The sequence below is a fragment of the Nelumbo lutea genome, chromosome 8, assembly GCF_056320005.1.
Source record: "Nelumbo lutea isolate HS-2025 chromosome 8, American lotus-T2T, whole genome shotgun sequence".
NCBI classification, from domain to species: Eukaryota; Viridiplantae; Streptophyta; class Magnoliopsida; order Proteales; family Nelumbonaceae; genus Nelumbo; species Nelumbo lutea.
In genome coordinates, this window is record NC_142691.1 from 55,450,408 (window position 1) to 55,476,650 (window position 26,243).

The window sequence follows — 26,243 nt, forward strand, 5'->3', positions numbered from 1 at the left end:
AGAAAACCCAAAATTTACAAATTTCAGTCCGGCCCAGCCATGAGAGCAAGAGAATTTCATTCGGCCCAAGAAGAGCAAGTGAAACTCTTTGGAAAATCCAAGGGAAGAAGCCTAGCAAGAAGGAAATTTTGGCCCAGCCCATTTTTAGCCCAAATAACAGCCTAGAGTGTAGCCCACATGAGCTCAAAAGCAAGCTAAGTTGTAGCCCAAATAGCAGCCCAAAGGGAGCTAGGGGCGGCAACTTCTAGGAGTTTCTTGAAGAGAAGGAGGGAGCACTCTAGAAGGTTCATGAGGGGTGTAATACACCCCATTCTAGAGGATTCAAGAAGGGGCAAGAGCCCCCTTGAAAAACTATATAAGGAGGCCTCTAGGAGGGGAGAAAGTTGTTCAATTGCTTGAGAGGAAGGCTCTCCCACTCTTAGAGGTTCGGCCACCTTGAGAGAAGAGAAGAGAAGAAGGCTAGGCGCAAGGAAGAAGAAGAAGAAGGGCTGAAGGAAGTTCAAGACAAAGCAAGCTAGAAGAAGAAGGTGAGTTCGAATTGAGGGTTTGTGATTCAAAGATCTTTTGTAATAAATCATTTGTAGTTTCATTCTCTTTTGATTTGAATTCAGTTTCTTAGTTATATGTTCTTTCTTCTTTCTCCTTGTTTCCATTCTTCCTTGATGTATTTCAGCTTGTAAAATTTCAGTTCAGCAATCTAATTCTTTTTGATTCATTCAAATGGTCATGCATTGTACTTGAAGTTTCTTGAATAAGGGTGTGATTGTAGAGTAATTCGGCCAACTAACCTTCAAAACTCAGATCTGAATTCTCAGATCTGAGATTGCAAGATCTGAATTGCTTGAAAGAGAATTCAGATCTGCAATTTTCAGATTGGGCAAATTAATCTACAGCTTGGAATTCCTAGAGTGCTTGAGAGAGACTCTAGGAATTCAGATCTACTATTCAAGAACTGAATTGAGTGCAAGGTTAGAGATAACTTGCACAGTTCAGTTGGTGATCAATTCAGATTTGAATTGATGCCTTAGAAGTGTTTGAAGAAATACATGCATGGGGATTAGATTCTTGCTAGAGATAGAAGAATCGTCACTCATGCATAGGATGAACATGCGCTTGAGAGAGGCTATTCATGACCTTGGGGTTTCACCAAACCAAGGCTCAATCATGATTCATTCGAATGATCCAAATTGATAGATTGCTGGATTCTGAGATTGACATTTACTACTTACTCTTCTAACCTGAATTGAAGGAAATTGGACCAATGATTTAGATAGATTTTAATTTAGGATTTCTTAGCTTTCATTAGAGTTTTGATTTATTTGTTGATCAGATAAGAAGTGTTCAATTTAGTATTGGTAATTGTTTCCTAAATCCTCGTGGGAACGATACTTCACTCACTACTTTATTACTTGAACGGCTAGTGCACTTGCTAGTGTCACAATGAGCAACACATCAACAGTTTGAGAATTCATGAGTGAGTGATCATAGTGACAGGATCAGCCCCTTTGTCGGACAAAGTGAATGATCGGAGATGCACTCTCTCTGATGAAAACCTAAATTGCCGACAGTTGATTTCAACCATTGAAAATTGTTTTTGCAAAATATATTTATATAGAGACATACATATATATATATATACATATATATATGTATGTATATATATGTGTATATATATATACACATTTATATATATATATATATTATGGTTTCAAAATGTTAGCAAAATGTTTTAATTTCCGAGATCCATGTGAGTAGAAAGTGCAACACTGCACCTTGCAGCCGAGGGAGAGGTCCTCTTTTGTCGGGCAGTGTTTGATCATTATGAGCTGAGAGGTTAAGTGTAAAACCATTGAGGATTATACCTGATGGGCTAATCTTGCATCTGTCCACAGTCCTTGGGCCTTCATAAGATGGTTGGACCCAAGGACCATTTAGTGTAAATGTTGGGCCCATTAAGAGCCCATTGTGATGGACTCATTGGTTCATTGTATTCAGTAGTGAATTCGACCAGGCCTTGTAATAGAGGCTATTTTGAACCCATATGGCTGATGCGTAGATCAATGATAGGGTCCCACGCCATACAAAGAGAGCCAAGCTAGCCAGTATTAAAGTGGAAGTGAGCTTGAAAGCTCAATGGGCCTAAAAGCCCATTAATTAAATATGGGTGGATTTGGGATTTGGATCAGCATATAAGATAAGGGATTATCCTTATCCACTTAAAGAGTCTAGATCCAAATAAAGATTTGGATCAAAGGAACTCCTAATTTGATTAGTAAGGCTGATCTTTGTTTGTAGATAAGATAAGGGATTATCCTTATCACTTAAAGTGTCTAGATCCAAATAAAAGATTTGGATCAGGAAACTCCTAATGAGATTAGGAAATTGTTTATTTAAGGTTATAAATAGGAGAGCAGGGTGAACCTTGAAGGCACACTCACTCAATACAGAGAGAAGATAACTCAGTTAGTCTGTTCTTGTCTTCTGCTCTTTTTCTCCCTATTCTTGTTGCCCTACCCTGTTTGATCTTCAGTTCTTGGATTGGATCAAGATTCGATTTTGATATTGTTTCTTGCCAGAAGAAACAATTTAGAAGCTGTGCTCACTGTCCCCTTCGATTCTTGCTAAAGAATCACTAGTTCTTGGTAAACAACTACCTGTTGATCTTGCCTCATCCTAAGCTATGTCATCTTCAGTGGATGGAGGATTTGGTATACTCTTTGGGCATGAACACCTACGTTGGAAGGAGAGTTCTTGCGTGGATTCCATATTAGGTGTATCCCTCCCTTATTTTGGTTTCAGATTTGGTCCGGTTTGGTTACAAGAACGAACTTTGAAAATGCAGGTTTTTAAACTTGGAATAGGATTCCTGGAAGAGAGTAAAGAAATTTTTGAAAATTTTCCCAACCTTCCTGCAGGGTTCGGCCATCCATATGATGGATTTCCCATCCCTTTATAAGGACCTCACCTAACAACTTATTAAGCTTTTAGGTTGAATGGTTCCTTGATCAGATGGTCTAGTTTGATCCTCGTTGTTAGATTAACAAAGCCAAACACAAATTCAAATTCGAAGATCCAATCAGATCTCACAAACACAGGATAACAAAGCCAATAGGATAACAAAGCCAAACTATCCATATTTGAAAATCTTTCATATGACAATATGAGCTATGAGACGGTATTATATTTTCCAAACCAATGATCTTCCAGTCAAGAAATTGTGGGTTTCACAATGATACTAATATGGTGGGCAAGTCTATTAAATCTTAAAAAAAACAGTTAATTATGAAAATTTTGGCAAATTTCAGTCAAAACAAGAAGATTCCTTATGTACTCAAAATGAAAATCTATGGGCAAGCAATTGTCTAAGTTAACTCTCATTATGCAATCATCCATGAAATGTTAGAAGAAGACAAGAAATTGTACAATTAAGACTATCAAGTACATGTAGCCGTAATAGATTAAATGTTTCAACTGTCATGTGCTATAATGATGCTAATCTCCAAGATGCCTTGTTAGGAATCATCCCAACAAATTACACATTATAACCATTAACAGGCCCAACAATTCCTGATTTTGTGACTCCAAAGTCCAAAACAGTTCATAATTTATAAATTTAGATCTTTGAAACAACAAAACCACATCTACTGTTAATGTCTACGGGGTGAGTCATAAATGGTAAATTGGGTCACTTTGCTATTATTATTATGCGTTGAATCATGTTATAGAGGCTTGAACATCTTGACAAAGCAACAAGATTAGCAACTAGTACTCTTTAACACATAACAAATAGTTTTGAATCTCAAATAAGATTGCAATTTTTATATTCATTTAGCTTTCTGAATTGGCCAGGACAGGCCAATTCTATAATTGTTGCAATTTTTTGAATGAGTTTATGATGGGTTAGTAAACAAAATGTGCATTTAAATAGAGAAGGTTGGGTTTTATTAAATGGATTTTAAGTTAACCAAAGGAACATTCTTCCCAACAACTGACTGGATGCCATAAAGTAATTGACAGGCAAATCTAATTTCTTACTTAATACATGTTTAATGCAAATAAAATCTAACCAAATCTAAGTGGGTGCCCATTCAATAATCAGATCTGAAGTTGAATTGGCTCCACCAATTCAACATCATCTATGCAAAATAATTTAATTCAACTTGAAGTCCATTTTTCTGTTTTGCTTATGTCCCCTTGTATCTTTTAGGTTCTCATCAAATCTCATCTCTCGAAGTAAAGATCATCACTGTTGATTACCAAGTGTCCTTGGCCTAAAGTCCCAAAGTATAATGCCATAACTACACCATCAGTCCCAAAGTATAGTTCAAGGTAAAAGACCAAACATATATTTATAACAAAATGTGCAAATCTGGTATCATATTCCCATACCTAGGCAAGCAATACAAGGTAACAATAAAAATGTTGAAACCATCACAAAAAGTAGAAAAATAGATATGCATGACATTTTGATGTATGAACCTCTCTACTTGGGTATGTCATAATTTTAATGATAAATTAAATTATTTGTTATGGGAAGGAGCATGTGTACCTTGAAGTTGCTCAAATCATGGACGACATAGTTTGGCAATTTCTTATTCATGACAACATATCCACCTGCACTAAAATGCTATGACACATTATAAACAACAAAATGATATTCACTTCCAACAATTGCTAGAAAGGGAGTTTAGAGGGGATCACCTTCTTAGTTTGTTTTTTATTATTAAAAGATAGAAAGATACAATGAAAGAAAGCCCAGAGCTAACTTAGCAAACATCCAGTACTATAAGCCAAGACTTGGTGGCCATTTAATAATTGTTAAGTTTGACTTAACCGAATTACTCATTGCTTTGTCTTTTACCATATACAATGGCAATATAATGAAATATTAATGTTAAAAGTAGTTCAACAACTAAGGAACCCACCCCCTATGTAATTATGTATTAACTAAAAACACAAAATCATAAGCAATTATGCGACCCAGTTGGAGTGCATATGGATAGGTGTTGGGTAGGTTTGATTCCTTGGAAATGATGGGAAAGAAAAGTATCACTCAGCCCTTTGCATCTCAATGGGTGAAGCTTTCATTTCAAACACACGAGCATTCCTTCCAGATTGCTCAGTAAAGAGCAAGGAGGGTAAGGTTCCGATTTTGAAGACAAAGAGGTGGTAGTAAATATAGAGAAGAAAAACAGATGCCTCATACTCAATATTCCAGCAAATTATGTAAAAATGGACTGTTGATCCTTAAAATGCCACATGTCAACCCAGACCAACAATAAGGTGGATGATTAAGGCCTTAAAAAAAATGCAATTGAATTATGTATATTACATGTGGTAAGAGAAAAAGGCGGTGTTTCAGTTCATGGTGTCTGGCTTTAGTGGTAAGAGCAGTGGAATGTTTTTGAGTTTGAGTTCCTTTCAACTGATTTGTACATTATCAAAACCAAAATTAACTTGGCAAAGCCTGATCCAGCAGTTGTTGGTTTTGCACTTTTGGTTATTTAAATAGAAATTGATAGGTGTCAAGTTGAAACAAGATTTGTTTCATGATTAGCCATGTTACAGGTTGACTGTTTAAATAGGAATGATGCTTGTATTTTAGCAGCAATAAAGTAATGTTCCCCATCAAATACATGAAAATAAATTAGATGTGTGGTTCTACCCCCTTTCCCTTCCTAACCACCACTCCCCTTTATTTTTGCACTTTCTGATTGCTTTATTCGATATATTTTCTGATCTTAGCTAGTCTTTTCTCTGAAAGATCATCCATTTTATAGTCATCTGCTTAGCAATTGAACAGTTTGAGACATACATAGCAATTTAACAAAATAAATTAGATAGTTGATTCGCTGAGTAAATATCAGGACAGTGTTGAGTGACCAACTTTGTTTTAGTGAAACTGTAGTTTATGCATAGAGCCAGTCTAGACCTATTAATTGGATATGGATAGTCCATAAAGATGCAAGCATGACACATGAACAGAAATATACAAGAACCCAATCTTCTCTTTGCAAATTCAGCTACGAGATGCTATTGATATAATAATAGTTTTCATCTAGAGGAACATACCTTCTCAATGCCAATACTGCGAAGCTGACTCAAGATCCCAGTGAAGTCAGCAGGTGGTGGACAAGAGAACTGCATGTTCTCCCCTGTATACGGATGTTTAAACCTACATAATGCAGGGAAACATCATCAGGCTGATTATCTTTAAAATACTATTGGACCTGTAGTTAAATATAACCCAAGTAAAAGTAAATATACTTTTCTCACCCAAGAGTGAATGCGTGGAGGCGAGGCCTCTGTAATTTTGAAACCAATTAATTGTGAAAGGTCACCATGGAAGCTAGAAGGACTCCTAGTTCGTAGCAGTGATAGGGCCATTTTTCTGTTTCCTCCATACACTTCACCCCTAACAGAGGAATTCCCAGGTATTTTGCATGTGCACGAATCTACTTCAGCATAGCAATACAAGCAGAGTTAGTATATGTTTAATGAAGGCATTTTCAGTTATTCTTTTCTTTTATGCTTTTATTTTTTATAACAATGTATAATTATATATCTTGTTAATGAACCAATAAGCTTCTTTTATGAAGGGAAAAATTAGATATCTATCCAATAGAACATTAGATAGCATTTTCTTGTTTGCAAGGAATCAGTTCTGGTGAGGGAATGTGAAAATTGACAAGTCATTTTGTGGAGCAAAAAATTTTAGCTTCACAAAAATTAACCTTTGGTGCCAATGACAGTACACCAATGACTCCAATCCTGCTGACTAAGTGAGGCGTGGTGAAGAACCCTAGAAAGTAAAATGAATCAAAACCAACCGATTTAAGGACACCTTAATCCATATTGCCAAATGAATGGTAACACAAGTTTCTTCTTTTTTTTTTTTTTTAATGAAGAAGGGGAAGAAAGAAAGCACAAGGAAAGGAGGAGGGGGAGTAGTACAGTTAAACCTTTATTAGGAGAAGGAAATGGAAAGTGAATTCCCATGCACCAAAAGCATATAAAAATGCTGATAAGAATAGAATTGCTCCCAAACGCAGCTCACCCCTTCCTTACATCTGAGATATATTGGAAGAAAATTTTCAAATTTTGAACATTAAATTGTATTCCAAGGAGTTTTCCACAAGACTTTATATGATGAAGTCAACTTAGTAAGCACATGTACCCTCATATAAACAAAGATTGTGCATTGCAAAGTGATGGAGCGTGATTTGACCCGACATCCTAAGAAGGCGACACGTGGACATGACTCCACATATGTAACAGCTCAGCGTGACAGCCTGGCTACAACTGAGTAATGAGCTCATTAAAGCCCTCGTAGGTAAGCTCACTACACGACAGCTCACCACAGAATGAGCTCGCTACAGCACGAGCTCAAGGACCCTAGTATGCTGAAAGGGAACACTCCAAGCTAAGTCTATCCCTGCTCGCGAGCTGGGATAATCAGCTCGCTCCAATACTTAGGCAAGAGGACTGCCTCAAAGGCAACCTTAGGCGGAATCACCTCGGGATACCTCCAGGAGCTCGCTACAAAGCAGCTTGCTATGGGATAGCTCGTTGTGAGGCAGCTCGCTACTGAGCGACGCAGAATTTTCAAGAAGCTTCTTATCTGACAAGACCATACCTGTCAGATTGCACCACGTCTCCTGACCGATGGCACAGTCCCTACCAGCCCAGCGGACTGCACCCAAGTCTCTCGACAGGTGGTGGTGTGTCTATCCTCTCCGGGTCATGTCTCCCATCTGATTGGGTAGTACCCTGACGTGTGGCTCATTGTGACACTAGCAAGTGCACTAGTCATTCAAGTAATAAAGTAATGAGTGAAGTATCGTTCCCACGAGGATTTAGGAAACAAGTATCAATACTAAATTGAGTACTTCTTATCTGATTAACAAATAAATCAAAACTTTATTGAAAACTAAAAATCCTAAATTAAAATCTATCTAAATCATTGGTCCAATTGCCTTCAAATCAGGTTAGAAGAGTAAGTAGTAAATGTCAATTTCAGAACTCAGCAATCTATCAATTTGGATCATTCGAATAAATCATGATTGAGCCTTGGTTTAGTCAGACCCCATGCTCATGAACAGCCTCTTTCGAGTTCATGTTCAATCTATGCATAAGTGATGATCCCCATATCTCTATCAAGGATCTAATCCTCATGCATACATTTCTACAAACGCATACAATGTATCAATTCAAAACTGAATTGATCACCAACTAAATTGTGCAAGTTATCTCTAATCTTGCATCCAATTCAGTTCTTGAATAGTAGATCTGAATTCCTAGAGTCTCTCTCAAGCACTCTAGGAATTCCAAGCTTTAGATCCATTCGGCCAATCTGAAAATTGCAGATCTGAATTCTCTTTCAAGCAATTCAGATCATGCAATCTCAGATCTGAGAATTCAGATATGAGTTTTGAAGGTTAGTTGGCCGAATTAATCTACAATAACACCCTTATTCAAGAAACTTTATGTACAATTCATGACCATTCAAATGAATAAAAAAGAATTAGATTGCTGAACTAAAATTTTACAAGCTGAAATACATCAAGGAAGAATGGAAGAAGGAGAAGGAAGAAAGAAAATATAACAAAGAAACAGAATTCAAATTAAAGGAGAATGAAACTACAATTGAGTTATTACAAAGGATCTTTGAATCACAAACCCCCAATTTCGAACTCACCTTCTCTTCTAACTTGCTTGTCTTGAACTTCCTTCAGCCCTTCTTCTTCTTCTTCCTTGCGCCTAGCCTTCTTCTCTTCTCTTCTCTCAAGGTGGCCGAACCTCTAAGAGTGGGAGAGCCTTCCTCTCAAGCAATTGAACACCTCTCCCCCCTCCTAGAGGCCTCCTTATATAGTTTTTCAAAAGGGCTCTTGCCCTTTCTTGAAGCCTCTAGAATGGGGTGTATTACACCCCTTTCTTGAACTTTCTAGAGCTCTCTTGAAAGCCTTCTAAGGGCTGTTATTTGGGCTGCACTTAGGCTCTCTTTTAGAACATGATAGCTATACATTGAACTGCTCTTTTGGGCTGAGAATGGGCCTTCCTTGCTGGGCCGAATTCTACTCTTAGCTAGGCTTTCTTTTCTTGTGTTTTCTCAAGGAATCCACTTGCACTTCTTGGGCCGAAGTGCTTTCTCTTGCTCCCACAACCGGGCTGGGCTGAATTTGATATTTTTTAACCTTCTTTTCTTGCCTTTTTCCTTCATTTTCTTGGATTAATTACCTCTGAAACTTATTCTTAGCATTAAGCTAAATTAAGGCAAAAATTAATAAAACCGACATAAAAATCAATGCTAAAGTCCTAAAAAATTATAGGTAAATTGTAGGTTCATCAAATACCCCCACACTTAAGATTTTGCTTGTCCTCAAGCAAAGACATCAGCCATAAACTGAACATTCCCCCCTTCTGTTCTCACCATTTACCTAGTGAACTTTTTAAGATAGAAATGCATTGAGTAGTCGGGGAACTTTTGTAAATGCTCAACTCTTATTCTTGTAAATTACCATTTAAGATATGTATAAGATCCAAGGAAAGGAGAATATGAATTTCATCATAGTTTAGCCTTCACTCCTAATTCATATATAAATCAGCTCCTTAATTGTCAAGGTTAATAATCAAATTTCACTAAGTTTCACATCTGTAACTAAATCTTAATGAGAGTTCAACTTTAGAATGTCCATTTGAACCTCAGCTATCACCACAATTTCTTAATTCTAGGGGTGAGTGCATCTTATGCTCCATCTCACCCTTTTCTTCTATTTTTTTTTTCGGTGTGAGTGCATTTTATGCTCTATCTCACACACTTTTCTCTCTCTTTTTCTCTCTTTTTTTTTCTTTTTTTTTTTTTTGCTGTGACTGCATCTTATGCTCCATCTCACACTGGTCACTTGCTTGAGGTAGGTAAATAGGACTCATGTTCTGAGCTGCTAGTTTTACTATTCAGCTCAAAATAGCAAAGTCAATTTGGGCTTTTGTCCTTCTTTGCAATTATTGAACCTCAAGAATCAACACTTCAGATGTGCACTAGCTTTCTTGACCATTAACAATGAAATCAAGGGCTTCCATACACATGAAGGTAGTTAGGGCTAGTCATGCTGAAAGGCATATTCAGCTCCTCTTTTTCTCATTCATATATCAAACTGGGTTATTCACAAGAATAAAAACTTAACAAATACATCAGTCTCCCTCAACTCATTGAATTCCTTCTTAAAAATCATCAAATAAATAGTAATGAACTTGAGGAGTTCCAGTTTTTTTTTTTTTTTTGTTATGTCATTGCCTGCATATGTATGTTGGGGTGAATGAGGTGCATGGTTTCGGCCCCCATACCCTAGCCTCGGGCTTACTCCCCCACACTTAAGATGAACATTGTCCTCAATGTTTGTAGTGTTAGGTAGTAACAATAAAACTAGCAAGAGCATCATCAAGTAATAGGAGGTGTTTAGAGGACTTCCCTAAAGATCATTCTTAAATTCTGCAATATGTTGTCGGTGGAAAACTTCTTCTGCTAGAAATCACTTGCAAACTAGAAGAGGATATCAGTATCTTTATTCAATTAAATTCTAAGAAAAGTAACTAAACTTAAATGCTATGAAAAATAAAAACAAAAAGCAAGTAAGACAGTTTATGACTAAGTATCTGAATTGGGAATTCTCCCAACAGCCTCTTGTTCCCTTGGGTTTACCACGGTGTTACTAGGTAAGGTACCCGAAACCCTTTCTGAAATCATCTGTGCCAGCTGCCCAACCTGAGTTTCCAAGTTCCTTATCGATGTTTCGTTATTCTAAAATCTAGTTTCCGCACTAGCTATGAACTTTGTCATCAGCTCCTCCAAGTTAGATTTCAGTTCCAGCTGATGGAAGTTTTGGTGGAAAGGCTTAGGTGCATGCTGAATCTGCCATGGCTGATTCAAGTGGCTTCTCCATCCGGGGTTATGGGCATGATGGTACTGATTTCCTGGCTGTCTTGTAAAGTTGCCAACAGTGTCTACTTGTTCTGTGGACTGAAAAGACTGACTGCCAACTTGGCATTCAGTGCTATTATGGCCTCCCCCACACTTATCATACTATACATGCATAGCTGCCATCTGCATCTAATCAATTTTTTTTCTAAGTGCTCCTATTTGTGCAAAGAGAGCTGTGTATGTATCCACATTATGAAGGCCATGCTACTTTCTAACTGGTGTCCTTTTTGAATGCCATTGGTAGTTATTGGCTGCCATCTCTTCGATGAGTGCATGGGCAACCTCGGGAGTCTTATTGTTTATGGAACCCCCAACTACTGCATCTAAGATGGTCTTGTTTGAATCGGTCAGACCATTATAAAATGTTTGCACCTGCAGCCAAATCGGAAGGCCATGGTGAGGAACCCTCCTTAGTAGCTCCTTGTAATGTTCCCAGGACTCATAGAGAGATTCCCCCTCTTGCTGGAAAAAGGTAGTAATATCATTCCTCATTTTTGCTGTTTTAGAGGGGGGAAAATACTTAGAGAGGAATCGGCTAGCCATTTCATCCCATGTGGCTATAGATCCTGCCGGTAATGAGTTCAACCAAGCCTTGGCTTTATCCTTCAAAGAAAATGGGAATAACCTCAGCCGGATGGTATCATCACTTACCCCATTGTGTTTGAAGGTGTCACAGATTTCCAAGAAGTTAGCAATATGGGCATTCGGATCTTCATGGGCCATACCACAAAATTGAACCGTATTTTGTATCATTTGGATTATGGTCAGTTTAATTTCAAAGCTATTGGCAGCAATAGTTGGCCTGATAATGCTGGAGGCAGTCCCGGTGAGGGTGGGCTTAGCATAATCCATCATAGTTCTTTGTTTAGCCATTTCTTGTGCTTCTTGTCCGACTTGCCAAGCAGCTCTCAAACGGACATGGAGAGTCCGTTCAATCTCCGGGTCGTAAAGGATCTCCTCTAGTTCAGGTCTGCTTGTCATAAACTGTAAAGGTCAAAGCAATAAAAAGGCCAATATTCACAAAAGAAAATAAATAACTAATCTTATTACAACTGAAAATGTAGTGAATTATTGGAATACGAAAACCTACATCCTATCATGAATAATTGAAGCCGATTATACTAAAAGCATATCTAAACCAACATCTTATTCAGGGTTCCTTTATCTACATCCATCGATTGCAACATCTGAATTCAAATCCAATTTAGTTGAGTTCAGATCTGCAAGTCTTTGGTATTGTTAGTCCAGAGAAAATTAACAAATAATAATTCAGATTTGAGCTGTATATCTCATACACACTCATTGGTATACACTGCAATATACATCCATTAAGGTTGGAATCAAATCTGTGATGCTTTAGGGCTGATATCAGATTTGATCTGAAAAATATATTAAGAGGACCTGAAATAAACTAAAACTAGTCCTGAGTTAGGCTTGGTTTAAGGATTTTAAGCTCTACAATTGAAGCCCAAACCTGTATAGCTTATGCATATCAAACACTTGCTAAGACCTGAAAATCGGGTCTGCAATGTTTGGTATTGTTAATTGCTGCAATTCAGATCTGATGTTAGCAGTTTTACAAAACAAAACTCAGTCCAAAGATATTTCAGATCAGATCTCATATCAAACCACTTGCACTTCATATCTGTAACTTTATTAGAAAATGGAGTTGGCCAACAAAAACTTTAAATTTAGAAATGGACATCCAAGCCTGAGTGGCTCATGTTCAGTGATTGTAGAAACCTAAAATCAGGTCTGCAATGTTTATACTGTAAGTAGCCTGGATTCAGATCTGAATGCCAGTATATTACAATCTAAAATATGAAGCTCTTTTTGGACCTTTCAGGCCTTACAAACATCAGTCCTAATCTAATCCAAACATCAATTCAGATCAGGTGCAAGAGATTTAAAAGATAATAAAACATCAAGTTCAAAGAAATTTTAGATCATGTACTCATACTGCCTCAGATTCTCATGCATTTCAGATCTGATTTTACCATTCATGGCTTATATTTTCATCAATGAGGCAAGTGTGATGCATCAAATTGTGAATTGGGTGTTGTTACTACTCGAATTCACATCAGAATAGAGTGGGTTCAGGTCTGAGTTCATCTGAACTCAGACCTGAACCCAAATGCATTCAGACCTGCAACCAGTTGAGCTCAGATCTGAGCTCAAATCTGAGGTTCAGATCTGAAGGCTCACATGTCATTCTTTCAAATATTTTTCATTCCTTGCTACCCTTTGATCCTTGAAGCAAATCTGATATCTCACATTGTGAATGGGGTGCCAAATTCTCATCATAATTTAGTAGGTTCAGGTCTGAATTCAGATGAACTCAGATCTGAACCTAGCAGATTTGCAACCAACTGAACTCAAATCTGACCCCAAGTCTGAGTTCACATCAAATTTCTTTCATTCTTTGCTACATTTTCAGCCATGAGACAAGTCTGATGTATCAAAATATCAGTCATAATTGAGTAGGTTCAGGTCTGAGTTCAGATGAACTCAGATCTGAACCTAGCAGAATGTAGACCTGCAATCGGCTGAACTCAGATCTGAACTTCAGATTTGAGTTTCAGATTTGAAAGTCAGATTTGAAGTTCAGATCTGAAAGCTCTCATGCTATTTTTTCATTGTTTTTTTTTCTTTTCTTTTTCTTTTTTTTTTTCTTTTTTAGAAAGGAAGAAAGCTAAAACAAAATACAACAATGCAACCAAAATCTTTTTGGATGAGTGTAGCTCTGATTGCTGAATGCAATTCAGATCTGAACTCATTTTGAGATTTATAATTTTTTTTTTTGGACGTAATAGAATCACAAATAAGAGAAATCAGATCTACTTCATCTATACTAAAACTAAAACAAAGGATGGAACAATCAAATATCAATAGAAGAACCATGGCTCCATCAATGCAGCCCTTGCATTCAAAGCTGAAATGTAAGATGAAAATTTGAAAACCAGCCATGAATGCAATGCTAAAAACCAAATTAAGAATGATCAATCGTTCCTAATATTGCTTCTATAAATTCCCGGCAACGGCGCCAAAAACATGACGTGTGGCTCATTGTGACACTAGCAAGTGCACTAACCGTTCAAGTAATAAAGTAGTAAGTGAAGTATCGTTCCCACGAGGATTTAGAAAACAAGTATCAATACTAAATTGAGTACTTCTTATCTAATTAACAAATAAATCAAAACTTTAATGAAAGCTAAAAAATCCTAAATTAAAATCTATCTAAATCATTGGTCCAATTGCCTTAAAATCAAGTTAGAAGAGTAAGCAGTAAATGTCAATCTCAGAATTCAGTAATCTATCAATTTGGATCATTCAAATAAATCATGATTGAGCCTTGGTTTGGTCAGACCCCAAGCTCATGAACAGCCTCTTTCGAGTTCATGTTTAATCTATGCATAAGTGATGATCCCCATATCTCTATCAAGGATCTAATCCTCATGCATGCATTTCTACAAACACATACAATGTATCAATTCAAAACTGAATTGATCACCAACTGAATTGTGCAATTATCTCTAATCTTGCATCCAATTCAGTTCTTGAATAGTATATCTGAATTCCTAGAGTCTATCTCAAGCACTCTAGGAATTCCAAGCAATTCAGATCTTGCAATCTCAGATCTGAGAATTCAGATATGAGTTTTGGAGGTTAGTTGGCTAAATTAATCTACAATAACACCCTTATTCAAGAAACTTCAAGTACAATTCATGACCATTCGAATGAATAAAAAGGAATTAGATTGCTGAACTGAAATTTTACAAGCTAAAATATATCAAGGAAGAATGGAAGAAGGAGAAAGAAGAAAGAAAATATAACAAAGAAACATAATTCAAATTAAAGGAGAATGAAACTACAATTGAGTTTTTACAAAGGATCTTTGAATCACAAACCCCCAATTTTGAACTCACCTTCTCTTCTAGCTTGCTTGTCTTGAACTTCCTTCAGCCCTTCTTCTTCTTCTTCCTTGCGCCTAACCTTCTTCTCTTATCTTCTTTCAAGGTGGTCGAACCTCTAAGAGTGGGAGAGCTTTCCTCTCAAGCAATTGAACACCTCTCCCCCCTCCTAGAGGCCTCCTTATATAGTTTTTCAAGGGGGCTCTTGCCCCTTCTTGAAGCCTCTAGAATAGAGTGTATTACACCCCTTTCTTGAACTTTCTAGAGCTCTCTTGAAAGCCTTCTAAGGGCTGTTATTTGGGCTGCACTTAGGCTCTCTCTTAGCAAATGATAGCTATACATCGAGCTACTCTTTTGGGCTGAGAATGGGCCTTCCTTGCTGAGCCCAATTCTACTCTTAGCTAGGCTTTCTTTTCTTGGGTTTTCTCAAGGATACCACTTGCTCTTCTTGGGCTGAAGTGCTCTCTCTTGCTTCCACAACTGGGCTGAGCTGAATTTGGTCTTTTTTAACCTTCTTTTCTTGCATTTTTCCTTCATTTTCTTGGATTAGTTACCCCTGAAACTTATTCTTAGCATTAAGCTAAATTAAGGCAAAAATTAATAAAACCGGCATAAAAATTCATGCTAAAGTCCTCAAAAACTATAGATAAATTGTAGGTTCATCATACCCTATAACGGTTACCTGCGCAGCCCTGGCAGTAAACAATTGCGATAGAGGGCCAGAGGCAGTTACGCCCGATTTGGAAAGAACATTAGTATTTAAAGGCCCCAATTCCCAAGGGGTGAAGGTAATTTGAATCGAACTTGAATTGAATTAAACTAGCACCATCTGCACTCTTAGTTCTTTCTGCATTCTCTGTAGCTCTCTCAGAGTTCTAACTTAAGCATTGGATTATTCCCACCGGGTGAGCTCCCCGGGAATCCTTCACCTTCTTCTCCTTCTCAAGTGCTGTTTGTTGCCAGGTAGGAGCGAAGCCCCCACCAGATAGGAGTGACCGGATCGTGCTACATCACAATGTAATCTCCAATATGTCTAGGGTATTCACATAAAAACTTCCATGAAATATCTGAAATGTTTCATTAGAATTAGAACTGCCATGCTGCTCACCAAGGTGATAGCAGCTAGTAGGAAGTTCAAAGATTGCTCCTAGCATCATGGAGACTAAAATGACAGAAAAAAGAAAAGGCAATTACAAATTACAACCTAGCCGTGGACAACCCCATTCTAGCTGATCCCTTACCACCCTTGATATTCACATGAATTTTTTTTGAAGATAAATAAAAAGAAAGTCTTAATAGAGAAGAAACAATAAACAAACCACTAGCCATTAACACCATCTTAACAAGATGACTCCCAAATATCAACATCTAGGGTTGTGACCAGTTGCCCAACTCAAAGCACACAAGAAAGAGTAAACTGCAATGCAACCTCTACAATGGGTTCAGAGAACCAAATAATAAAAAAATAAATTAACTTACTCATCATTAGATCTCCTAACACTCTGAGAACACTCTTATTCTATCATTTGAAGTTTGGTGTCCAATCGATGCTTTGGTTGTTCCACCTTGTTTCAAATAGAAACCAATAGATTATTATAATTTACTAGGGCTCAAGTTAAAACAATGACTGAGAATAAAAAAAATGCAAAATGTAAGACCTTTTGTAGCTAATTGGAGGTTACGTCCTTGCGATCCTTCAACCAGATTCCGTTCTTCGATATCAATCCAGTGGAGCACTTCTTTGCACTAGTTCGAGCATCTTTAGGCTCTGGAAGATCTAGTCCTTGATCCTCCCATGCTTCTTTCAGCTCTGATGATGTGCGATTTGGAAGCTCCTAGTTGGAAGATGACTTGGACCTTGGTCGTGTAGTGAACTGGACCAAGCTGCAAAACAGAGGATGAGAGAATCTGGGGTGGCTAACCTGGCAAGGTCGCTCTGATGCTTAAGTCAGTACTGGGTTGTGCAAGCTAAAAGTTTGTATGCTAGTAAGATAGTGAGCAAATAATCACGCATACCCTGTGTCATTGGGGTTGGTGCCTTTATATAGGCATTGTTTGGCATAGGCTTCACGCACTACATCCAAGATTTCTGAGAGGTCATGCCTTATCGGTCCGAAATCCTCAGAGGTAACCACTATGCACGTTGACCATCATCTGGAACATTTGGTACATGGGCCAACTTTAGAGAAACCTGGGAGTGTTGGGGTATGCATGCCAAATTGTCAACGAGCACATCTCGTAGGTCACCGCTGGTCCTCAGTTAGGTCGGCAAGCCCCCGAGAGAGGTGGTGACTTGCGTCGAGGACACTTCAGCTGGTGACGAGGTGCTACAGGTCGGCCCTAGACGAGGTGCTACAAGCCACCCTAAGTTGTGGTCAAGGTCACCAGGTCAACGATAAAGGTAGGTCACCAAGTCAGGGTGAAGACAAACTACGATCTGGGACTCCAAATCATCGCTTAGGTGGCATCTGGGCATCGTCTAGCTATTTTGGGATGCCATGTGTCATGAGGTTATTGGAGGGCCAAATCTGCCCTCATCAATTGCCCCCCACTCCTGAGCTAAGTGTAGCTCGGCGAAGGGAGCAGATTGTTCCTTTGGCCCAGAATGACTGTTTGATTAGCTTGTAGTCGTTGGCGTCAATCCAATTTACTCCTCAGGTCGGAAGAGTCCAAGTGTTTGCAGCCTTATGCAGGACCTCGCAGTCTTGATTGTTAGGGCACAAGAGCAAATTCATCCATTCGATAACAGGTACCCTGAGGACATCTACCTTATTAGGGATGCGACCATCAAGGGGTTCTGCAATCTGACTAAGTACCTCAAGAGCAAAGCTCATCATGCCATCCTCAAGAAGGGGTTCTATGTGACTGCTTTATCAGGTTTCTCCACCTAGGTAGACTTCAACGTAGTGTCCCTCAAGCTAGTTCTCAAAAGAGTAGCTAGCGAGTTCGATGCGGAGCCTGAAACCAAGGTGGAAGTCTACTATGAAGAGATTGGCCAAGTTTATGTCTGTCATGGTCTAGTCTTTCCTTTGTTTCTCTTTCTTGTGTTGGATTAATATTCATTCCTTTGATTCTTTTTCTCTCTTTCTTTTTCTCTTTTTTCTTCTGCACACCGATGAGGCTAAGGTGGAACGATATGTACCCAATCTGTCTGCACACTGAAGGGGCTGAATGTGAACTACTTTTTTATTCCACCCATGCTGAAGGGGCAACTAGGTCTTATTCATGTTTAGCACCAAGGTCACTATTTGTTCGGCATCATGACCCTTGGACTCTAGGAGAGACTCATAGTTCACTCCCCATAATATTATTTAGCCGACGTACGGCTTGACCTCTCCACCTAAGCTGGTGGTCATTCTATAAACTACAGTTTCATATTCTATCTAGTGGATTGTAACTCGGGGTTGCAATCAATTGTACTAGGCTGAAAAGTTCAAATTGAAGAATTTCTTAAAAATTTCATGTTAAAGAGTTTGTCTTACAACCAATACATGGTCTTCCTTGCAAATGATTAATTACATGTATTTAACAACCTACTTTATTGACAGTGACTAAAAATTGAACAGAAAAAAATTAATTTTTGTCTAACTTCTAGTAATAAAGGAGAGGCAATTGTTAAGACAGTAGAAAAGTGTTTTCTTGAATAGGGAATTGATAAAATTTTCTTCACTATAATTGATAATGCTAGTTCAAATGAATTGGGATATGCTCCTCACATAGGGCACCTCACACCGACCTCACATGCATTGGGAACATCTCCCAAGAATAATAATGTATAAGTACATAAGATGTTTCTAGTGCATTGTGAGATGTGCTCGTGAGGTCATTGTGAGGCACCCTATGTGAGGAGCAAATCTGGTCTCATTTCAAATGATGTTGTGAGTGTATTTTTAGGAAAGAAAATTGCTAATTACGGAACTAGTATTTTAGATGGAAAATTGCTTTACATGTGATGTAGTAAACATATAAATTTGATTTTGAATGATAGTTTGAAAGAGATGGGTGAATCTATTAATTGTATTTGGGGGTAGTAAGTTTTTTGGAGCAGTCTCTAGTAAGGTTGCAAAAATTTAAGGAGCTTGTTGAGATTAAAAAATTCATAGTAAGAGTTTCTTGTGCTTAGATGTTTGTAATAAATGGAACTCAATTTATTTAATGTTGGAGGTAGATCAGAAGTTTGAAAGAACCTTTGAGAGGTTTGAAGATCATGATCCTTATTTTATAAGTAAACTTGAGATGCGATTTTGCAGTACAGGTTTCAAGTTCCTTGTATGTCACATCTAACAAGACTGACAAGATGAATAAATTGATTTATACAAGACTGGGGACATATGAGGATAGGGAATTGTTAGAAATGGTAAAAAGGATGAAATGGAAGTATGACAAGTATTAGAGCAACATTGACAAGATGAATAAATTGATTTATATTGCAGTTATTCTAGACCCTCGTTAGAAATTAGAGTATGTGGAATTTGCACTTATGATATATATGAAGGTGCGAAGGGTGAAGAACTTGTGAAAAACTAAAGAAAATTGTGTATGATTTATATAATGAATACAAGAATATGATTCCATTTGAAAATGAGTATATTAGTGATAAAACCCATGGTTTTAAAACCAGACCGGACTAGAAAAACTGGGAATCGCTTTTTCCCCCCAAAATTGTTGATTTTGGTCAGCAAAGCGCTGAACTAGCCAGTTAACCGTTCAAACCGGTAACTAGACCCCAAAAACTAAAATTTCAACTTTAAGTGAGATAGAGGGTGAGAAACCAACACAACTAAAGAAGATATTGTTAATGTCTTGATTTAAGAAGTATATGCCAAAAATGGAGTTGGATTAGCACCTAAATGAAGATACTAAATATTCAAATTATGACTTTGGTATCCTAGGATGATATTAAGTTAATTGCCCCAGATATAAAAACCACTTGTATGTGCTAAAAGTTGGATCCAATTATCACAACATGCCATTAATGTTATAGAATATCTAAAAGAGCTTGACAAACTTGAAAATGGTAACAATTTTTTTTTTTAATTTAAGTTTCATATTATTTGCCATTTTTCTCATGATAATTATTTAACCTTTGTAATTTGTAAGTGTTTTTCTAATTTTCTTCATCAATTTTCAAATTTATCAAATGTTGTATTTACATTAGATCCAATAGTGATTGGTATGTGATTATCCTTATTTATGCTTGTACTTGATAGGTTTTTTAAATTTGATACTTGTATTGTATAACATATTAGACTTGTACTATAATTTTTAAGATTCTTATATCTCTCTTATAGGCCACTAGGTTGAACCTGGAGAACATGGAAAACATTGAGAATATGATCCAAGACTTGTTATTGCAAGATTCTTCTTACTATGCTTTTGTTGGGTCTATGATGTTTGGTCATTGGTTTTATATTTGGACCTTTGATGTATGTTTTTGATGGTTGAAATGATGATTTAATATATATATATATATATATATATATATATATATATATATATATATATTTCATATTTAGACTGTTGGACATGATTTATTCATGTTTAGGGTGCATTTTTATGCCTTTTAGTTTTAGATGCTAATCTAGTTTACTAATATTTTATTCTTTTCTCCCTATTTTATTCTTTTTTCTATAGATATTTTTACTAATATTGTCATACAGATTTTCTATTGATGTTTCTTAAGGAGTGACTTTCTATCATCTTTGAAGTTTGAACATAAGGTATGCCACATTGTCTAGTTAAATTAGATTGTTCTCTAGCTTGGTGAATTTATGAACCCATCAACCTCAGCTATCAATTAATAAATGGATTTATGAACCACTCAACCTTGATCTCAAAATAGCCTTAGCCTAAGGATTCTAGGGTGTGGATGTGGCCTAAAGGAGAGTAAAGGAGAGTGTTGATTGTTTTTAGTTCCAATTATTTAATATTTTTACATTGGACTATTTTGTTTCAACAAAGATTTTCATTTTATCTTCCATGTGATTAAGATCTTACATTTCCCTACATGTTTTAGGATTGAGTAATTTACTTTCAGATCACTATGATTCAACAATACTAGAAAATTATTACATAGTCCTATGTTCCTGCTACTTGATGTACTTATTGTATTTTCCAAAAAAAATTAAATTAGTAAATAAAAGATGCATTGGGTAGTAATCCAAATCAAGTAGCAAAAGAACAATCTCATTTACATATAAATGAACAAGACACCAAGGTGCTAATTGAACTATAAAAAAAAAATAATGGCAGTAATCAAGTCATCCGACGTCAATATCCTAAATCATCATACCTGCATCATCATTGAGAGGGAATACCGGTGCTATTTGACCATTGCAGCGGCTAAGAGGAGGTACGAGTAGGGAGTTTTACACCAATAGAGAAGATGGAATCTTACATTAATTTTATTGGTGGTAACTTTCTACCAAATCTCGGTGTAAAACTTGCTTAGAGCAAAGTTTTACGCTCATTTGTGATGTAAAACAACACCTCAAACAAACACTAGCAAAACCAGACCATGGTGTAAAGTTTTCCCTGGTTCTCATTTACACCTCAAACAAGTGCAGCCTTAACCTTTTACAAAACTTTGGATTGTGATTGGTGATGAGATGTTAATTGATTATAGTATACAATCCCTAGCATGAGTCTAGACTCCCTTAACACACTTGGAACTGCTACTCGTTTGGTTGTGTATCATTTGCTACCTAATCAATCACAAATGAATGTACCAATGTTCTATATGTTGACATGTGGGCTCCATAAACACTAGCATGTTCACTCATGATTAGTTTCATAACAAGTGATACACAGTTAAGCAAGCGATAGATTTGGACTGATAGCCATCACCTTCAGTTAATACTGATTCACATCAAGAATAATTTGTCTTACAATTAAGTGTCTTCCAAATCATGGATAAATTTATAATACCAAAAAGCTATGATATGGGAAGAACTTACCACTTTCATGATATCTATTGATTCCTACCAAAAAATGGTTAACTGATAATATAAAAATACAGGTGGGGGAATGAATCAAAATTCATGGGATAGTAAATCATAGGTGGAATTATTGATAAATAAAACCCCAAAACTTAATGAAGATCCTTGAGAATGGAACTTTAAATTTTTGTAATTTTTTAGGTCATCATGTCTTTATGGTATCAAAGTGGAACCCCTGCTTACGGCAACATTTTATTGATTACCTTAATATAAAAATGGTGGAACAAAAGTGCACTACAAGACAAAAGTTTGACAGTTCTTTCATGGATCCTATTTCATCTGTAATAGGACAAGGAAAACCTATAATTGTATAAACTCTTTTTTTCTTGAGATTATAATTCTTGATTTAATTAAGAAAATGCAATATAATTAGCAACCAATAATTGTCTCATTTGACCATGTATTAAATAATAGACCCACATGGTTGTCTGTATCATATTTGAGAGATTCACTTGTGAAACCTGAGCAAGTATAATGCAAACTAGTACCATATCATATATACGTATATAGCTTAGAATAATAAATAAATAAATAAGTTTTTGAAATCGAGCTCAAATTGTTAACATTTTATTCAAATTTATCTTGCCACTATTATAGTGGGTGTTTGGCACCAAAGTGTTTTACAAGCATTGCGTTTCTGCTGATGTGTCATTTGTGTCACACCAGTAATTAACAGAATCAGCAAGAAAATCACATTGGGCAATCATTTTTTTCAAAAAAAAGTTTTTTTCAATGGTTCGCTTTGGGATTTGGGAAAGGAGGTGTTTCTTGAATCGTTAAATTGACATTTCTTGAATCACCTTGGTGATCTTGAATCACTAAGGTGATGTGGCACATCAAACACTACTAGAATACTGACATTTAGAGGCTTTTGGGTAGAGGCGGTCAAAGAAAAATACCTCTCTAGCATATTAAAAGTGGTAACAATTATTTGATTATTATAGTGGCACTTTTTTATGTCTTGTTGCCATTTTTAGTCTCGTCCATATTGATGGACAAAAATTAGAGTCGCTGTTTAGTTTCGCGCCCAAGATACATCGTGCGCGTGCAACTTTTTCCAAGCAAAATAGAATTGTTGTTCTCGAAAGATACATCAGGTTAGAGAATGGTATATGATGGAGGATGGTTTGACCTGACCTACGAAACGGTGACACGTGGACCTGACTCAGCACAGGTAACAACTCAACATCGTGGCTTCGCACGAAAAAGTAACAAGCCCTTAGAGCAGCTCGCCACAACGCTAGCTCTGGGTTCCCCGAGCTACCCCGAAATGGATATTCCGAGGCAATTTTAGCTCGCAAGCTAGGGAAACTAGCTCGCCCGAGCCCCCAAACAGATAAGTCATCCCGGGGACCAATTTTACTAAGGGTTATCCTGAAGCACCCCAAGCTCGCTACAAAGTAGCTCGGGAACAAGCCGCATGAGCGCTTCTCAGGAAGCTTCTATCTGACAGGCCATACCGATCAGACTGCGACACTTTCCTTACTGACGGCGCAATCCCTGTCCTTTCGACAGTCTGCGTCCACGTCTCTCGGCAGGCGGAGGCGTGCCTGCCAATCTAGGGATGTGTCACTCACCCAGGCAAGAGGTATGTCACAACGGCTGCCTGCGCAGCCCTGACAGGTAACAGCTGTGGTAGGAGCCCAGCGGCGGTTGTGCCTGACCTGACACGAACACCCCTATAAAAGCCTTCACGGCGGGGGAGAAACTTCTTCTTGAACTGTTGATCTCTTGAATATAGTGGTAACGCGCTATCTGCACTCTTAGCCTTTCTCATTTTCCTTGCTTCTACCGAGTACTGACTTAAGCATCGGAGTGTCCCCGAGGGATTCTTCTTATTCTTCCCCATTTCAGGTGTCTTCCAGGAGCCACGTGAGTGCCAACTAGGAGTGACCGGATTGTGCTACATCATTTGGCACCGTCTGTGGGAAACGCTTCGAAAAGTCATTCTCCAAACTATCACGTCTCTTTACTCTCCAAAAACCCAACACTCATGGCTTCCTCCAGCAACATCAGATGAAGCACGTAAATGGATAACTCCAGGGAACAACCCCAGCTTCCTACTGTCTGCATTGGACAGTTTACCGTCCCCCTCTCAGTGGACAGAATTCCCAGCTTGCATGTGCCTCTTACAGTGGCACCCATCATCGTGCCACTCCCTGCTACAGTCGGAGCGATGTTCACTGAACCTTCGGTCGTGCCCCCAGCAGCCAACACGAACCAACTAGAGGACTTGACACAGTGCATGCGGGCCATGCAGGCCCAAATGGAACAGTTCTAGCAACTTCAGCTCTATCAATAGCATGTGCTGCACTAGGTCTCCCAGTACCTGTATTAGCAGCAGTTTCCCCAGTTACCTCAACCTCAGCTTCAGCAATCACAGCTTCCCCCTCGACACCCGGTCTCGCAGCGAGCTAGGTCCCACCGATAGGAGGAGCATCCGTCTCGCCGAGGAGAGTCCCCCTAGAACCCTCCAAGGAGCCAGGCCTCCACCCATGGCAGACAAGAAAGACCAGCCGCCTCGACCTCACCATGGGCAGTCAGGTCGGGAGGACCTCAGCTCGGCAGGCCCACATCACCTCAACCCTCAAGGCCCGGTACTCCATTCCTGGAAAACCGATTCGAAACCCTGGCCGTAGGTTCCAAGTAGGAGCCCTCTGTCTGAAGCCATCACCAGCGGCCCGAGCTATTTCCTGCACACACCATTCCTGACAGTACAAAAGTGAGCAGCACGAATGCTGAGCCCGCCAGAAAGTAGAGACGCCACCACTAAGCTCACCGGTTTGCTACCCGCGGCCTACCCGAGCTCGGAGGCAAAGAAGAGGTAAGCTCGGGTGAGGTTAAAGCGCTATCTCCCGAGCTACTGGCAGTCTCAATGCCTAAAGATTTCAAGCTTCCCCCTCTTGATAAGTATGATGGGTCATTCGACCCAAATGATCACATAGATACCTTCTAGTTGCAGATGCACCTAGAAAATGCAAGTGAGTCGTGCATGTGCGTGGCCTTATCCACCACCTTTAGGGGAGTAGCCCGCACATGGTACCAGAACTTGATGCCCGGATCAATAAGAAGTTGGGCGCAGTTCGTGCAGGCTTTCATGTCCCACTTTATCACCAGTAAGCGGTGCCCACGAACTGAAGAGAGCCTCCTCAACATAGTGTAGAGAGAAGGAGAATCCATCCGGGTGCTACGTCAAGCGGTTCAACGATACTTGCATGCAGATACCGCACCTGGACCCCACCGTACGCCTTGCAGCAACTAAGAAAGGCGTGACGCACAAGGAGTTCAAATGGCACATGGTCGTCAACCAACCAGCGACCATAACTGAATTTCTTAAGCTCACGGACAAGTTCATATCCACCGAAGAGGAGATCAATCAAAAGGGCGATAGTGCACCTGAAAAGAGGAAGAGGGAAGGAGAGCCTTCCAGCCAAGGGGACAGCCGAAAGAAAAAGAATGCAGCTCGGGGGGCAAAGCCAGGACAGTCGTTCTAAGCTCCTGCAGCGGACCGAACTGATTACACCCCATTGAACATGAAGTGGACCAAAATCCTGATGGCGATCAAGGACGCTCCGTATGTGAAGTGGCCACCCTGTTTGAGGGGAAACCCCAATGAAAGAAATAAGAATCTATATTGTAGCTTTCACAAAGATCACGGTCATAGCACCAAAAATTGTAAAAATCTCCGCGACGAGATTGAAGAACTCATCCGTCACGGATATTTAAGAAACTTTATACAAAACAACAGTAATAATAATAAAGCAGGTCGGCAAGGGGAGCACGGTAAGGATGCTCCCGAGTCCAGCAGCAGGCCGGCCGAACAGTGAGACAACCTCCGAAAGAGAGGCCAGTCTGGGGCACCATCCACGTTATAGTGGGAGGATCGATCGTCGCGGGCTGTACTTCAGCAGCAGCTCGGACGTCAGTTCGCGAAGCCGCCCGGGAAGAACAGAATCCTCCGAAGCGGCCGAGGACAAAAGAACCGATTTTCTTCACAGAAGATGATGCGCAAGGGGTCCATTACCCCCACGACGATGCACTTGTGATAAAGCTGAGGATCAGTGATTTCGAGGTCAGGCGTGTACTCGTTGACTCGGGCAACTCGGCAGATATCCTCTTCAAAGTTGTATTCGACCAGCTTCAGTTGTAGAAACGTGACTTGAGGCTTGCAAACACTCCTTTGGTGGGCTTCAGAGGAGAAGAAGTCTGGCCCCTTGGGAAAATAACAGTACCTGTGGAAGTCGGCACATGGCCCTGCGTAGTCAGACTCAACCACAACTTCCTGGTGGTCACGACCCCCTCCCCGTACAATGCCATAATAGGTCGGCTGATCACCCATATCCTGTGGGTGGTGGT

The 26,243-nt window shown here is 38.8% G+C and overlaps 1 non-coding gene across 1 annotated transcript; it reads left to right on the top strand.

The window, feature by feature from the left end:
* The first annotated feature begins 11,366 nt into the window (after positions 1-11,366).
* Positions 11,367-11,473, top strand: LOC148844272 (small nucleolar RNA R71). The gene has a single exon (XR_016103970.1). It is a non-coding gene; the product is annotated as a small nucleolar RNA R71 (small nucleolar RNA).
* The last annotated feature ends 14,770 nt before the right edge of the window (positions 11,474-26,243 follow it).